The following is a 9,391-nucleotide window of genomic DNA, read 5'->3' as shown; positions in this document are numbered from 1 at the left end:
ATGTCAATAGCGATTATAATGGCCTCCCCCTTTTTTTTTTCTTCTACCTGTGCCGCTGGAAGGCTAATGGCTTTTTTTTTTTTTGTTCGGGCGGCTGTCGCCCAGGTGGGTGCCCGCGACGCATTACGTGCAGGTGGTCTCTTAACTTTCGTACGGAAATATTTACGACAGCAGTTTCCACTACAATGGCAGTCTTATATAAAAATGTTTCACAGGTCAAGAATTAGCGTTGCAAATCTGTAAAAACAAAATCCTATGAATATAACAGTGTCCAAAAAATTTTCGTCGGCATTGTGATACATTCACGCATTTACACACATTTCATAATTCTAAAATACGATTCTTAGTTTCCAACATCCTTTTCCACAAAGCAGAGTTCCTATCCACTATTCATTACTCCTTACCTTATTATACATATACATATTCGTCGACACTTCAATATTTCATCGTAACATACGTATCATAATCAGATTCCTCATATAGCATCATCTCATTGATAATAAACATACCTCAACAACATAATACACATCGTCGCCGTAAAAATAACATCATAACACCTCAGTCAACTCTCAAAATCGTCGTAGCTTTCTAATTTCAAAACCTAAAAAAAATTCTCTGCTCATGTCAAAAGTGTCATCTGCCTCAAACGTACTTTAAAAATCATAATCCCATACCAAACACATCATTCAAAGCTCTCATAGTATCACAATGGTTCCGAAAAAATATGAACAGTTCACAAAGTACAGACAAAATACAATTTCATAAGTGTGAAGGTATCCAACTGTGAAATTACGTAAACGTCTGTCACTAATGTAGTAAAAAAAATGTTTGTCTCTCTCAGGTAAATAATCAGATAGCTGTGTAATTTATGTGTTGGAGAAATATGGTACCGATGTGTAAAGTTGTATAAGCAAATACCATATTAGCTAGGGCTCCTTGTGCGTGCCAAACACATGGTACACAAAGTAAGCGTGTACCCCCCTGAGGATTAATGTAATTATACCCTCAGGTGTTACAGATTACAGCAATGGAATGAAATATATCTCGGAAAACTTTCTTTGCAATTTAAAAATCTTTAAAAATAAATGTTTTAAGTACAAAATTAATCACTCAAATACGTGTCCTGTAGCGCTAAACTGTGCGTCTTGTTGTAAGATAATCTCTGTGTAAGTGTCGTAGATATCGTCCTCCGAAAGCTGAGTTCCACAAAAGTCACTGTACTTACCTCATGATACACAAAAGTGAAATGCTTTGCGTATAGATATCTTAGTTATTACGCTTATTGCCGTGATGAGGAAAGTACTGTCCTGTAACGTATTGTTGTGCCACGAAAAAGGCTGTCTCATTGTAGCTATACCACAAAAGTTACTAATAAAACATGTTTTTCTTTCCAAAAGAATTCAGAAAACTGTGCAAATATAAAACAGAAACACCTCAAAAGCAACATTGTAAACTGTCACTCATTAGTAGCGTCGTGATAACATCGTGTAGCTGTCACATAAACTAACCCCTGTATCATCTGGTATCTCTCAGAAACCACCTTGAATCCATAATGTATTTGCAAGTAAACCAAAATGTTGCATTAAAATCTCATTAGCAGTGCCGGTATATGTTCTAAGTATGTGAGCCTGATAGTTGTTACGTAATCGTGCAACTAACAAGCAAGAATGTACAAATACAACACTGTGTCGTCTGTTCACTATAACAATGCAATCGTAATTTCTGTTTAAAAATGTTCCCTAGGTTCTAGACTGGATATTTAACTTCAAACATTGTTGCATGTTAACAGTTTCTTAAGTCTGACAAAGCATACTAGAAATGTGAAGTGAAAAGTTTTATGGCAAAGACAAAGTTAAAAGGCAGATTATCTTTCAATAAACGGTTTTACATGTGAAATGTGGTGTAAACCTTTACTCTTCCTAGTACGCAGACTTTCAACTGAAAAGCAATTGTCATGTTTTATATGTCGGTAAGGAATGCTAAATCTTTTCTCAAGGTTAGCGTCTGTGTTATTTTTCTCTGAGCCAGCGGGCGCAGGTGGCTGCCTGCGGTGCGAGTCATTGTCTGTTCCCTTATTGGCGCGCGTCGTTATTGGGATTAGGAGACCTAGCTTCTACAAATTCACGTTGTCGAAAGTGCCCTGCTCTGTTTGAATCCCGCCAGTTCTGATGAAATTCAGGTCTGTCGTTATGATTATCTCGTCTGTCGTCATGTCGGTAGATTTCATAATTTCTTTCTTGTCGGTCATGTGGTGGAGAATTTCTTCCTGAATCGTAACTGCGCGCTGAACTGTTGCGTCTGAAGTTATTCTGTCTCCCTTGATAATAATTGTTTTGGTTCCCATATTGTCTGTTTCTCTGATTGTCTCTGTAATAGTCATTACCGCGGAGAGGTGATCTTTCCCTGTAATTATTACTACTCTGCCAACGGTTGTCATACGGGTGGTGTCTGTTTCGGTCACGATTTGTGTTGTGAGAATAGCCTTGTCGCGTCCAGTTATTATTTCTTTCATCGCGGAATTGCGACGGATGTGATCTGTAATTGTTGTGCTCGTGCGTTCCGCAATTGTCAGTGTCAATTTCCAGTTCTTGTAAGAGTCCTTGAAATGCTTCAATGTCGTCTTTGCAACGTCCTGCCAAAATAATATGTCGTAAATGTTCAGGCAGTTTGATTAAGCAAATTCGGATGAGTTCTGAGGGGCTGTATGGGTTTGAAAGATACTGATTCTTATGCAACATGTCTTCAAAATATTTCATAATACTGGAAAATTCAGATTGTTCGAAACGTTTCATCATTATGATGCTATGTTTTACTCGGTCTTGTGTGGCTTGAGACCAATATGCTGAGAGGAAGGCATGGTAAAATTCTCCTTCACTGTGGCAATCGTGAATGACCGATCGCATTCTTACAGCTGGTTCATTCTCTAAGTAGCCACACATAAATTCTAATCTGTGCTGCAATGACCAGTTGGGAGGAAAACAATGAGAGAATTGATGGAGCCATGCTTGTGGATGAATGTCGTTGCCAGAATTCTTAAATGTTTTGAATTTACGTGTAGTAATAAATAGCTTATAGTCAAAATCATCGTGTCGGCGAGTAGCATATCTGTCATTGTTAGGTCGTGTCGGCGGTTCCATCTCAAAATTCGGTGCACATTGCCAATTTCTTTCATAACTTCCGAAATGCCCTGTGTTATTATGTTGCGGCTTTTCCGTATTTCTATCTCCCTCTTCCCGTATTGGGGCGCGAGTGTCCTCTGAAATACGTAATTCTTGTATTACCTGTGTCAGCTGATCTTGTACTTCGCGGATTTCTCTTTGGTGTTGCGTATTAATTTGATTCAGATTTTGTTTCAGTTTCTTAATTTGTTCGCTCTCTTCTGTGTCATTAAAGACTACCGGTTTTGTGTCGTTCAGATTATCATCTACCTTCGTAGATAAGTTAGTGAACTGATCCGAAAGTTCGGCTACTTTCTCCGATAGTGAACACATTTCCTCAGTGTGTTTTTCTGAACCAAGTTTCAGATTGTCCATTTGTGTTGAAATCGAATCTATTGTGTCCTTCAAGTTTTCCTGAGTTTTTGCAAGTTGCGTAACCGAATCGGTAGATGCAACCGAGTCAAATTTAGCTTGTAAGGTCTCATGATTTTCATGAACAGTAGTTTGCAGTTCTTTTATGGCTGCTTCGTGATTCTGTAGTGCATTTTCATGACGCGAAAAAATAGGTTGGAAATGCTCACAAATTTGTGTTTTTACGTCGTTACAGACTTTTTGACATTTCGATTCAATGTGATGTAACTCATTAGTTAAATCCTCACGTGTTTGTTCAAGAGTTTGCTCCAATGAGTCTAACTTTTGAAGATTTTGTTCCATTGCGTCTAACTGTTGCTGTGTTTGTCTCTGGTGTTGTTCCATTGTGTCTAATTTTTCAAGCTTTTGTCCCATTTGTTTCTGATTTTGTTCCATTTGTCTCTGATTTTGTTCCATTTGTTGCATTAATTGCAATAATAATGTATTAGTGTCTGGAATCTGTTTCTCTATGCTTTTTGGCAGTGCATTTTCACCGACAACATTCACATTTTGACAAGCAGAAAATGTGTCTTGACTCATTTGAGAAAACGGTGATGACCCAGAACCTGAATCTACAGTATTTGCGAAATTGTGTCCTGTCATTTCGGATTCCTGAGGCGAGCTGTTGCCGACCGACCGATCGATAATGCTTCCCTGCTCACTAATTGTTTCACTGTCTACGCCATTGTTTGCAACCCGCTCCATTTCCCCATGCGCAATTACCAAATTACTACTGTTAACATTAGTTAATTCATTACTCGGTGGCGCTAACATGCTGCTTTCGTTTTCACTGTCATTTCGCAGTTTACTTTGGAGCCTAGTATTACGTTTTTCACACGCCATTATTGTCACAGTATTTCACACGACAACACAGAAAAACACAATTTGAAGAGCAAAAATAAGAGAACACATTAACATAACACTGAAAATAATATCTAGTTAATTGCAGCTGCGAAATACTTGGTGCAAATCTACATGCATGCCACAACTATTTTACTATACAACAATGAAAAACTACAACTACAAAGGAGATTCTCTCTAGAATTACGCGCTAGCAATAAACAAAATCTACACTAATTACACAAACTACAAGAAAAAATCAGAAGATTCCAGTGAGGTATCCTCGGCTAAGGGTCGCCATATGAAACGTCCCCTTATGAACAATTATACACAGGACTGTGCTTAACCTGACGCACAATATATTTTTTTTTTTTAGCGCAACGCAATCTGACTTTCAACACACAATATTTTGTTAGCGCAACGCAATCTGACTTTCAAAATTCTCTACAAGAGAATGGCCCTGACTAACATTAAACTATACGTCTCACAAATCACTTACCTCACCAAAAATCTTCGCTGCTCAAGCTACTGCAATACAGCGAGCGCCACTACTGCCAGCTAAATAAAAGATTCAAACTATGGAAGGCACTAACTACTGATAGGGATAGTTAGCAAATGAAAGATATTAATAGAGAACAAACAATGTATTTACCTTGATATCATGACAAATTACAAAACTCCGCCATCTCTCTCCCCACATCCACCACTGCTGGCGGCTCACCTCCAACTGCCCAGCGCTACGCGCTGTTCACAGCCAGCTGCCTAACACTACAATGGTTGAGTATTACAACAATGCAAAGCAGCCACAGACTGCACACGGCACAGCCGGTGATTTTCATACTGAGGTGGCGTTACCAATAAAAAAACCTAAACAGCCTACTTATACTGATAGCGTAGAACCGGTACCAGACGGTCTTATGAGCCTGAACCGATGACCCAACTCATGACAGTGAAGTAGTGCGCATGGGCCAGTTGTTTATATGGAACCAGCGCAGTAAGGTGGGTGGACATGGAGACAAGTCATAATGTTTAGACGTGACCATGACCACATTCTGAATGTTCTCCAGCTTGTTCGTGCACCAGCGTGGACTGTTCAAAATGTCTACAAGGAATGGTGTGCTACTCGCAGCCCAGTAGCCCATCGTTGGAACAATGATCGTAAAAAATTCTTAACCGAGAGGGACGGCAGGCGAGTTTCACTACTTGTCAGTGACAATCGGTTACAAACGAGGCAGGAATCATTAATCATAGACAGTTGATGTTCCTGAGAACAGTGCCGATAGAAATTTTAATTCACTGCTTCAGCCTACAACATTATCGTAGTTAGGGGAGAAATTCAATATGTCTCAGGAGCATCAACTGTATATGATTTATACAATGAGTTTCCGTAAGGGCGTGCAAAAATTTAACACGACATAGGTATGCTTCACTGAACGATCTGAGGTAGGGAACCTGGAGTCAGAGAAGTCAGCTTAAGGAGATAATAGGAATAACATCACACAACTGTGTACTTTTTATTTCAATTAGTTACAGTTAACTGCAAATACCCGCTGTGCACTCAGCCTCGTGATGCCAATTGAGGAGCTACTGGACCGAATAGTAGCGACTCCGGTCAAAGAAAACCATCATAACGACCGGGAGAGCGGTGTGCTGACCACACGCCCCTCCTATCCGCATCCTCAACTAAGGATGACGCGGCGGTCGGATGGTCCCGATGGGCCACTTGTGGCCTGAAGACGGAGTGCTAACTGCTAATACCATCACTGACACATTGAACATACCATATACACTTTCTCTTACAAAATGTGCAGAAACTGACGGGCATCAACCTCAATGCAAGCATAACATCGGCGAACATCCTCAAAATCGGGTGTGCGAGTGGTACTCACGTTGCCAGGTCCCTCGTTTCTTCTTTCTAAAGAACCAGTTCCCCGCATTCGTCGATCGAGAAAAATAATCACTCGTCATGACGGATGATGCCTGTTAAGAAATCGTTCCCTGTACAGCCCTTCAGCTTCGAGAGCAATGCAACGTACATCCTCATACACAAGCTGGTGTTCTGCGAACTGTGCCGGTACACCTCCATAGTACTGTACTGTATGTCTCTGAATACCCCTGAGTAATGAATAGTTTTGCCGTTGATTCATAGCACGTCCTGTCATGAGACAGTGTAAATATAATACAAGAGAGTCACCTTATGGACCAATAAAGTAAACAAAACCTGCGTCATTACTTCCTAGTAATCAGGCTCGTCGTCATTGTTTCCATGCAGGAAAGCACATGACGTATGAACTTGTACGCATGTTAGTTGTAAATAAGCTGGAAAACAGCAATTCTAGACAAAGCGGTAGACATGTTTACTTGCCGGCCGCGGTGGTCTCGCGGTTCTAGGCGCGCAGTCCGGAACCGTGCGACTGCTACGGTCGCAGGTTCGAATCCTGCCTCGGGCATGGATGTGTGTGATGTCCTTAGGTTAGTTAGGTTTAAGTAGTTCTAAGTTCTAGGGGACTGATGACCACAGCAGTTGAGTCCCATAGTGCTCAGAGCCATGGAACCGAGTTTACTTCCGTATCTCCTTACACTGGCTTCTTCGACCCTAGGTTCCCTACCTTAAATTGTTCAGTGGTGCATTCTCTATGTCCTGTTACATTTTTGCACGCTATTACGGAAACGCACTGTATATCATTTACTCCAGAGGTACAGGCAGGATTAAAGCCATTTCGCTCATTGCTAAGGTGCTGTCCAATATGGGAAATCCACGGAAATACTGTTGCGAATTTAGAAGGATAACAGCAGTGGGCTGAGGCGCGAATTGGGATTTGTATCGGGGAGGGAGACGTGTTAGGGTAGGCTGTGCAGCTATGGTAGCAGGACTGCCAATGTCGTAGAACAGATAGCGCATCTGCCTAGGAAGCAAGACACCCGGGTTCAAATCCTGGTGATGGTATAAAAATTTAATTCATTGCTTCAGCCTATATATTATCGCAGACGGGAATTGTTGGTGTCAGAGAACGCAGCCGCATCTCTCACATAGTTTCCGGGCGAACATTACGAAGTAAACATCATGTAATGGAAATTTGTAGTCCGATACCTTGGTAAAGGCACACCGGGCTGCACATTTTCAATGGTCCAAACAAGCCACAAGGTGGACAGTAGCTGTCTCGACGCGGTTAGTGTGGTTTATTCGTTTCAAGTGATGAAAGGCGTCGAGTGCACTAATAGCCGAATAATGTGGTTAACCTGCCGGGAGTAGCGGGTGCAGTTTAGGTCAAAGGTGGTTCTACGATGTTCCATGGTTGTTTTGCGTACAGCCGGCCGCGGTGGTCTAGCGGTTCAGGCGCTCAGTCCGGAACCGCGCGACTGCTACGGTCGCAGGTTCGAATCCTGCCTCGGGCATGGATGTGTGTGATGTCCTTAGGTTAGTTAGGTTTAAGTAGTTCTAAGTTCTAGGGGACTGATGACCACAGCAGTTGAGTCCCATAGTGCTCAGAGCCATGGAACCGAGTTTACTTCCGTATCTCCTTACACTGGCTTCTTCGACCCTAGGTTCCCTACCTTAAATTGTTCAGTGGTGCATTCTCTATGTCCTGTTACATTTTTGCACGCTATTACGGAAACGCACTGTATATCATTTACTCCAGAGGTACAGGCAGGATTAAAGCCATTTCGCTCATTGCTAAGGTGCTGTCCAATATGGGAAATCCACGGAAATACTGTTGCGAATTTAGAAGGATAACAGCAGTGGGCTGAGGCGCGAATTGGGATTTGTATCGGGGAGGGAGACGTGTTAGGGTAGGCTGTGCAGCTATGGTAGCAGGACTGCCAATGTCGTAGAACAGATAGCGCATCTGCCTAGGAAGCAAGACACCCGGGTTCAAATCCTGGTGATGGTATAAAAATTTAATTCATTGCTTCAGCCTATATATTATCGCAGACGGGAATTGTTGGTGTCAGAGAACGCAGCCGCATCTCTCACATAGTTTCCGGGCGAACATTACGAAGTAAACATCATGTAATGGAAATTTGTAGTCCGATACCTTGGTAAAGGCACACCGGGCTGCACATTTTCAATGGTCCAAACAAGCCACAAGGTGGACAGTAGCTGTCTCGACGCGGTTAGTGTGGTTTATTCGTTTCAAGTGATGAAAGGCGTCGAGTGCACTAATAGCCGAATAATGTGGTTAACCTGCCGGGAGTAGCGGGTGCAGTTTAGGTCAAAGGTGGTTCTACGATGTTCCATGGTTGTTTTGCGTACAGCCGGCCGCGGTGGTCTAGCGGTTCAGGCGCTCAGTCCGGAACTGCGCGACTGCTACGGTCGCAGGTTCGAATCCTGCCTCGGGCATGGATGTGTGTGATGTCCTTAGGTTAGTTAGGTTTAAGTAGTTCTAAGTTCTAGGGGACTGATGACCACAGATGTTAAGTCCCATAGTGCTCAGAGCCATTTGAACCATTTTTGTTTTGCGTACAATGACTAGGGCTAACTGACTCAGTCATGGTGAACATGAACCAGGATGTGTATTTTAATACTCTTGGTGAGCAATCTGTTGCCCTTTCTTCTGCAGGTTCGTGATGGATTTGCTATGGAGAACCCAATATTCCAATATGACAAGTGTCGTTTTCACAGGGGTGTTCGCATATATTCCTGGTTTCTTCTGAAGCACCTCATCTTATCTCCACTGGTCCGCTAAATGATCTTAGGCCCATAGAAAATGTCTGGTACTATTTTAAATAGAGCGGGAAACGTAGCAATCAACAACATCTCTGCAAATTGGTAACTGTATGTGAGGAAACTTGTCGACTCTCTTCCTCGCCGAGGTGGCGCTGTTATTAAGGCTAGAAGCGGATTTCATTGGTAAGGGTGCGAGGTGCCGGGGCTATCAGTGTATTTATCACTAAATTCTACTAGAATCCACATATGTAAATCATGCTCTAAGCCCCCCCTATTCTAACTCCGACTTTTGCTGTTGCACAAGGATAAAAAA

This window comes from Schistocerca nitens, unplaced genomic scaffold, assembly GCF_023898315.1.
Source record: "Schistocerca nitens isolate TAMUIC-IGC-003100 unplaced genomic scaffold, iqSchNite1.1 HiC_scaffold_377, whole genome shotgun sequence".
NCBI lineage: Eukaryota > Metazoa > Arthropoda > Insecta > Orthoptera > Acrididae > Schistocerca > Schistocerca nitens.
The sequence above is the reverse complement of the archived record's forward strand: the minus strand, read 5'-3'. Positions refer to the sequence as shown.